We start from the raw sequence: 9,624 nt of genomic DNA on the forward strand, positions 1-9,624 counted from the left end.
ATTTTCAATTATTTGGAATAGGTTTCTCTAATATTCAGTTACTTGCCATTTGAGGGGAAAAAACTTCAACTTTCCATATGTTTTCATTCTTTCATATCATGTGAGCTAAAAATGAGATTATATTTGTTTATAATTGTTGGGAAAAAAACGCTTTTATAATTTAAATACTGAAATTTTGATTTGACTTGTGTGGAAAAGTTATTATTAAATTTATTTATTTATGTCTTAAGAATTTAATTGAACCCCATTTGATTAACTCATTTAAAATTTAGCTAATTTTTTTTTTAAAATCTTATAACAATTTTGACTTTATTAATTTAAAATTTAATAAGCATTTTAATACTAAGTGATAATCTACACATATAGATATGATTTTTCTTAGGGTGCAAACTTTGAGATTCTAAAAAGAGAAAATGTGATTAATAAATATTATAGTCTCAATTAAAGGTAATTTTAAAAAGAATAAAAGTTAAGTTTTAAAATATAAATCTTAATTTAATTATTTAATTAAATATTTATAAAAGTTCACCTTTTCTATACTTAGTTTGTCACACAAACTAAATGTTGTAACATGCCTTAGTCTTTGATTCTAAAATTAATATTAGTCTTCAAGTATCTTAGTGAAATGGATAGTTGTTAAAAAATTGTATAGCTACTTATAGTTAATTATTATATATTTAATTTAATATTTAGTTAACCATTAATTTTATTTTATTTTTGTATTCATAGTTTCAATCATAAGTTTGTTTCACTATAAAAGTTTTTTATGTTTTACTTTTGTTATATAATAAAACTATCAAATCAATTAAGTATTGCCTTCATAAAAAATATCAAATTAACAAACGATATTATATTTACAGGAATGAAAATAAAAAGTAATATATTTATAGAAACTAAATAAATAATATTTACAAAACTTATTATAAAAAACATATTTACAGGGACGAAGGTAAAAAAAACAAAATGCGTTGAAAAACATATTTAAGCATTTTTCTATAATGAATATTCTAACATCTAAACTAACACTGATGATTAATTATTTAATGGGTTTAAAATAAATAAAGAAAGTAAAAATAAGGTTTGAAGTCAAAAAACCACAAATTCATATTATTATCGTTATTTTTTATAAAGATAAGATTAAATAAGTAAAAAATGATAAATTATGTTATTTTTAAAAGCAGTAATTAATTTAGTAATTTTTTTATGAGTGTTTGGAGAGCCAAACATGTCCCACAATTTAACTTAATTTAGAAAAAGGTTGAAGTAGAGATAATATATTTTTAAATTAAATTATGGTAACAAATTATTATGGTATGATAATTAAAAATACTTTTTTTCCTAAAATATTTATCCATCAATTTTAGCGTGATACTTGTTGGAGATCTCACATCGACTAGAAATTAAGACATTTCATTGTATATAAGTGGGTGCAAACCTCAACCTTATGAGTCGATTTTATGGGGTTGTGTTAGACTTAAAGTTCACTTTGTAATATGGCATCAAAGTCATTTTTGAGTCTATCATAGTGAGTGTTTGTTGAACTTATCGGGTCACCCGTTATCGGACAGTTATCAGACCACCCATATATATACTAATTCATGATAATATGGTTATTGGTTTATAAATATAAATGATATTTCATTAAGTTTCAATTTAGGCTTTAAATAGTTGATTTCTTGACTTATATGATTGTTTATAGATGTTTAAGTTCTTCATTAGAGTGTGTTTTATGTTATTTAGATTGATTTTTGAAAGTTTAAGGGTCAGTCTTTAAGATAATTTTGGGAATTTTTCTAAAAAAGTGTTCATGTGTTGCATCATTTTTGGTTGGTGTTTCTAACCATTAATACATTTTAAGTCTTGGGTTTAATCCGAAAAAAGTTGAAAAAATTTGGTAAGATTATTAAGAATTACTAAAAAAAAAGTGTCTTTAATATCGAATATAACTCTTAGATTTTGGATAATTCCTAACAAATTTTGGTATGATTAATAAGAATTACTAAAAAGTCTCTTTAATGTTGAATATAACTCTTAGATTTTGGATAATTCACAACAAACTTTTGTTGATAGAAAGACCAGAGATGAAAGTTTAACACAAACCATCGATTTAAAACCATATATTTAAAACCATCGATTAATTATAAAATAGTCTGTGTAACAAAATTATTAGCATAAATAATTTTATTATATATTTATCATTTAATTAAGTTGAGTTTGATTAGTAGAATTTGAAATTAATAATCTCATTGTCAAACTTAAATCTAATCAAGTACATTAAATAAAACCTAACATTATCCAATATTCATTTGATGATTTAATTTCCATTACTAAAAAAATATTAAATAAAATTTAATTGTAGAGATAAAAAATAATTAGCTCTTATATTGACTAAATTAGATACTATTTTATTTTATAGACTAGGAAAATAATTGATATATGAATTAGTTTCTATTATTGGTAAACAATTTATAAGTTGATATCTAATTAATTATTCAAAATCCTGGCTATCAAGATTAAGAGTTGGTAGTTAATTAAATAATAATTTATAAACTATTTATCAATCATAGAAACTAATCTATATACAAATAAATTTTAAAAAATTTAAAATAATATTTAATTTAATCAATATAATAACTAATTATTTCTTTATCTCTAAAATTAATTTTTATTTAATATTTTGTTAATGTTCATATATGTGTTAAGCATCCCATGTGAGCCTAATTATAACTAAACCTTAAATTAATTAAGATTATTACCTACAACTACACTCATGCTAGCTAGAGGTACAAATCATAGTGCAAACAATTAACAATGATGGTTTGATGAGACACGAGGGTCATTTCATTGTAATGCAATAGTAAATGTTAATGGATACCATTGTTTAAGATTTAAGAAAAATAAACCAGTCTCTAAATATTAAATTGTAAATTAAGTTATACAAAAATTATTATATATATACACACAATAAATGAATATATGGTAGTAATGATACACTTTTAGTACAAAAAAAAATCATTAAATACTGATAATTTTTTTAGATAAAAATTAATTAATCATATTATTAACTAAAATATATATTATTTTTAAATTTAAAAAATTATTAGTATATACACTACAAGAAAATTATTTTATAAACAAAAAAATAATTAGTTGGTATAGTGACTAAATCAGAGACTCTATTTTAGGGACTAAATAAATTTTTGGTTTTTAAATTAGTTTTTATTATTGTTAAATGGTCTCTAAAATTGGTATATAATTAGCCACCAAGGTTTTTGCTACCAAATTTGGAAACTAAATAATTGGTAGTTAAAACCTTGGTAGCTAATTAGATACCAATTTAGAAACCTTTTTTTTAGTTTTTAAAATGGTATATAATTTAGTTACTTTGCAACTAATTATTTTTATATTTAAAAATTGATTTCTATTTGATGACTTTCAGTAATAAAGTAGGTTTTATTATTAATAAATAATTTCTAAACTAATATAATTAACTATTAAAGTGTTAGTTGTCAACTAAATAAATTATAAAGTTGGTAATTAAAATATTTGTAACTAATTAAATATTAATTTAAAAGTTACTCTTAATAATAAAAATTACTTTAGATAATAATAATTTTTAAATTTTTTTAAATAATATCTAATTTATATATATATATATATTCATTATAGTTTTTGTAAAATTATTTAGAGGATAAACTTATTCATAAAAGTATTTAGAACAAACTTATAAGACATAATATTCTTACATAATTTTGTATGCCAAAATGCTGCTTTAAATTCTTGCTTTAATAAAAGCTTTTTTTTTTAAATTACACCAAATCATTAATGTTGGCTTGCTTAAAAAACTCAAAAAACTTTTTAAAAGGTCAATTATCTACAAAGAAATTGTGTTTTTTTTTTTTAAATTAAGTTATTAGAAAATTGAAATTTTAGGTTTCTAGATGTGTATATATTGGTTTGTGGGGGCAATATTCCATTGGGTTTGACGTAAACTAAGAAAAATGATAGTGCAAGAGTTGGTTTGGATAACACCTTAATGGCTGAGAATGGAGATTGTATTGACAAATGGTGCAAAAGTTGTATTATTGCTTCTTTTAGCTTCACTCTCTATCATTTTCAATGCACACCCTTTGTCTTATTCAATGTTTGGCAATGGAAGACTTTCTAAACCATCACTCTAATTAACTTCATATAAATTGGGCCCTATAATATTTAATGCTCTCCAAAATTCTCCCCATTTCATAAACCTTGCATATGTGATTGTAGCTTCATAATGTGCTTTTTTATTAATAAAAATGAAATATATCTTGTCAATAGATAAAAAATAAATAAAAATTGAAACATGGAAATGTTCGAATTCTTATACAAAAGTTTTAAAATTGTTTCGATCTCAAGTTCGAAAAATAGTATGATTAAGGTCAATCATCGCATTCAAGATATTGTCTACTTTAGAAGTCAGTGCTTCGTCACAGTTTTGTCCTTAAAAGACGCCTCAGTGGATTGAGTGAGGAAGTAGTATATAAACTATCATTGACCTCGAATCAGTAATGTGAGAGTATAAATCAGTCCATAAAAACTTAAATCTTTACTTTTTTTATTAGGTCTTTTTAGAAGATGTATAAAAACTCAACTAATATAAACATAAATAATTCATAACAATTCAAAGTTATTATAAAACATCATATTATATCACACATATATACACATGTATAAAGTGCTCTATTGTTATTATTACTGCTTATTCACCGCCCTCTTCATGCATCTGAGCAATTTTAACTTTAAAACAAATTAAATATTTGTGACTTAGCATTGAATCTGTGCCTTTTTGGAAACACGACAAAGTTTGACAAGCCAAGACAAGTAGTTTCTTTTCATCTTTTGAACAAATCGCAAGACTTGATAGAGTGGGTTAACTCAACAAGTTGTTTACATAGAACAACTTTAAACTCGTTATTCTTGAAATAACGAAGAAGCGTGTAATTCCTACAATCATAAAACAAACATTTTTTTAAAGTTTGACACATATTTTGGAATGATAAAAGACTGAATATGATTGATGAAATATACTTATTATCTTTTAAAATAAGAACTTATCTCACGAAATACGTGCACAATGTACAAATTAAGTAATGTTCGTATCTGTCTAGTCATACAACTTATATTTATTGAACTATATTAAATACTTTATATGTAACATGATCTAATAAACATAAAATTGTATTTTACATTTACTTGTTGAAGCACACAACAACAAAAAATTTATCTATTGAAATTGAATCTAACAATTAAACATCATACTAGGAATAGTAATTTCAGTTAATTGTCTTAATTATTTTAAGGGTATGTTATTTTTTTTTTTTAATTTGACATATAAAGAACTATGCATGTTATATATACATTACATCAATAACATTTTTATTTTTGTACTTTTGTTGTGATTGTTAGTTTGAGATTTATTTTTTAATAGGAAAATGAAAGTTTGAATAAGTTAAAAGAATATATAGTAGAGTCACGTGAGTAATAAATTGAGGAGTTAAAAGGGTCCACTGCAAATAATATGACTATTTCCACTCAACTTCATATTACACTGTTCATAGCCAATTTTTGAATAAGTCTAACTTTTCTAAATTCAAACTTCAATTTCTCTTCTCAACATTCTATTATTTCACATGTCACCCATCACTCATAGTAAACAAAATTCTTATAATTCTTTATTTCACAGTTAAGAAATTATATTTCCAAAAATATTATATATTAAAATTATTTTTCATCCATATTATTACTAAAAATTTATTAAATAAAAATTAATTTTAAAAATAAAAAATAATTATTTTTTATATTAACTAAATTAGATATTATTTTAGAGACTAAAAAAATTATTGATATTTAAATTTATTTTTAAATTGATATTTCATTAACTATCAAGTTTTAGTTACCAATTATTTAGATTACAAAGTTGATATCTAAAACCTTAATAACTAATTAGATATCAATAATTTTTTTATCTTTAAAATAATATCTAATTTAGTTAAATTATAATAATTAATTATTTTTTATTTTTAGTATTGATTGACTTTTATTTAATAATTTTATAGTAGTGTTAAGAGATGTCGTGATATAATTTAAGTCCTTAATAGTAGAGTTAAAATTGGTTTTTATTTTTTATTTTTTATTTTTTTTTGGAAAAATAGTATTTTCTTAAATAATTTTTTTTAATAACTTTTACAAGGTTCCTAAAGGTTTGGTATATATGCCCAAACTATAATAAAGGATGCACCTATAAACAATTAAGCAAAATTATATGTTTTTTTTTCTTTATTTTTTTGCCAGATAACTATTAGTCTATCTATTTTAATTATTTTGGCTAGTATGTTATTTACTCTCCTGAACAGTCTTAGGATAATTGGTGATATCACCAATTAATTAATTAATTAATTGCTTTGAATAAAGTTGTTAAAGTGATGTATGATATTTTATGAAGAATTCATTTTACATGTTAATACATTAATAGAATGATAATTTTTTGATCTCCTAATTATCATTTTTTTTTAAATTATTAAAATAAATAATTGTTCAACCTTAATATGGTTTTAGTTTAAATTTGATTATCTTGAAATAGTATTATCTTGAATTCATTTCAATTTAAATACACTAAAATTATTATGTTATTTTGATGATTTTTTCAAAATAAAATCTCTAATTCACCAAATAAAGATAAAGAAAATATATACAAGTGTATGGATATTTGTTGACAAAAGTCCTAAAAGGGACACCAACCTTCAATCAAAGTCTGAAAAATACTTTAAAAACACAACCAACTTATTTCTGAAAACCTCCAACACACAAGGACATGTTACCTAAAGTACATAAACTTTAAGGGTATTATTATCACAAATAGGTTAGGCACCTATGTTCTTACCACTCTTTATGCTTAATTATATAGTATAGTGTGATTGACCTATGTTCAACCTATCAAAACATTAATGCTTATTCACCATTTCATAACTATAGTTATCATGATTTAATCACTCTTAAAGACTGAAATTATCATCCTTGCACGTGAACAGTTATAGTTTGGTGGATAAAACTTAAACTTGGATACAAGTTTAATTGAATCTACTTATTTCAAAGTTAGATTCTGATAACTTTTTGTGAACTTTGATGTTCTATTTTATGAATATGAAATCAAACTATAGTATAGATGTATAATTTATTTTTATATTGAATTTGAGTTTCAACCTTGAAAAAAAAAAAACACTAAAGATTAACCAATATCATAAAATTGAAACTGTACTAACACCAAAATTTTATTAACACATTCTTAGTTATAGTGGAAAAGGCAAAAATGACTATAAACTCTAAACTTTAAACCCTAAACTAACTTGTTTATCAGAGTATTTTTGCAAGTTTTCTCGCTCATTATGGTGAAAAGAATAACTAATCGAAGACCACCCTACCTGAAGGCTAAGAAGACCAAAAGACAGAGATTGAAAAAGTCACTCTAGAAGAAACTCGACCTTGTAAGAACATTTTGGCGTAAGCTCTTATAAACTAAGGTGAAGAATGACTATAATCTCTCGTTATGATAGCCTCAAAATGACTCTGAAACCATATTAAAAAGAGTAAACTTAAAACTTAATTCAAACTCATAAAATTGACTTATAAGATGAGATTTATATTTAATTGTATGCTATGAAATATCTTAATCTCTAGTTGATGTGAGATATGTAGTATTTATCATCCGATTCATCACAGGTATTTCATCGACCGATCGAACATCAACGCACGTTAAAATAAACTCAAAATGATCATAGCATATATCTAATTATATACTATGAAATATCTTGATCTCCGATGTAATATACATGACATTTATCATCAGAGTTTGGTTGTGAAAAGCCAGGTGGTGTGAAGGAGAGGTATAAATCTGAACACGTGGTTTCTGTTGAAGTCAGAAGTGCAGTTATTCTGCAGAACATTGCCTTGAAAACCCGGCAATTTGGTGAAACACTACTTTAATGTCGATCTACTCTGATTTACTGCATCTTCTTCTTCATTCACGTGTGCTCCATTAATATGCTGCAACTTGCACCAATAACAACCTTCTTCTCTACAAAAATCCAATTTCTACAGTGCAAGAATCATGCATCACTCAACTACGTAAGTAGGGTAATCAAAACAACTCACCCTTACCAAATTTCTCTCCACCATATAAATGTCTTTTTATGATCTTTAATTACACTATAAAAGTTTTGTCATAGATTTTCTCTCCATCCATTTTTGCCCCTTATTACCAAATTTGGATCATTTCTAAAAATATTATGAAGTTGAAAAAGTCGTGTGAATTATAGTAAGTAACACGATTTTTATTATATGTAAAAGTGAAATCGTATTAAGATAATACCATTTGGATAATTTTTGGTTAGAGTTGATCTAGGTGCCGGTGTGTTGGGTTGGTAGACGCATTTTTAGGTGTTTGATGTCTTGTTTTTCTGTATAAGGGTTGGACCACCCCTAAAGTGGTCATTATTTATTTATTTTTTTATTACTGATAAAAAAAAATTAAGATAACACCATTTTTACAATAAAATTAGGTTACATTTGTATAACTTTCTCAACCTTATAAAGATCCTCCACCTTTATTTAAAAAAAATGATGTTATTAAAAAAAATCTCATATATACTTAGACTTCACTTTAAGGTTTTTTTTATTATATATGAACATAAATTTAGTGGTATATTTTGTTTATGTTTTCTTGACACTTAATTATTTTTATTTCATAACTTCTCATTTGATTTATACCTTAATTTAGTAGTAATTTTCGTTTAAAAAATTATATTTATAATTTATAAAAAAAATGTTTTAAATTGATATATAATTTATTAAAAAACACATTTATTGATGTTGATATTTTAACATCGAATTAAACTGGTTTTATTTCAGGTTTTAATCAAATTTAGTTTAAATAATTTGTTGAATAAATTTTTTTGTATAGGGTGCAGATAAAGATAAATTTTGAAGGCATCCCTAGGTTTTGGTGTTTGGCAATTACTGGTTTCACGTGATTTGGAGTTTCTGAAATTGAGAGAGAAATGATGCAAACTTATGGCAAACAAATAATAAGAAAGTTGCTCAATAAAAGTGGTACCAATTTTAGGTGTAATTAAAAAATAGCATTTATTCATACTCATCCAAACCCTAATTAATCACTAAAACTATAAATTTTGTAGTTTTTGGTACCAGAAAGTTTTGAATACTCATAATGGTACTATAGTTCCATTTTCCATCTTTATATTTATAGAGGTAGTAAATAAATTTTTCATCTCCCATGAATGTGTACAAAATTACATAAAATAACTAAAATATCAATTAAAAACCTTCATTATTATATGCTCACACATAGAATAAAATATTTTAAATTACATATATAGAAGTCAAAGAATAAATACTATTTATATAATATTGTCATTATATTGTAATCCATTTTTCTTAATTTAGATGTTAAAAGTTAAACAGATTTAAAATTTATTATGAAATCCTTCAAACATAACATTCGGGTTAAATATGTTTTTCGTCCATTTACTATAATACGAAATTGATTTTTGTTCCTAGTTCAAACTTTAG

The sequence above is a fragment of the Phaseolus vulgaris genome, chromosome 8, assembly GCF_000499845.2.
Source record: "Phaseolus vulgaris cultivar G19833 chromosome 8, P. vulgaris v2.0, whole genome shotgun sequence".
Lineage (NCBI taxonomy): Eukaryota > Viridiplantae > Streptophyta > Magnoliopsida > Fabales > Fabaceae > Phaseolus > Phaseolus vulgaris.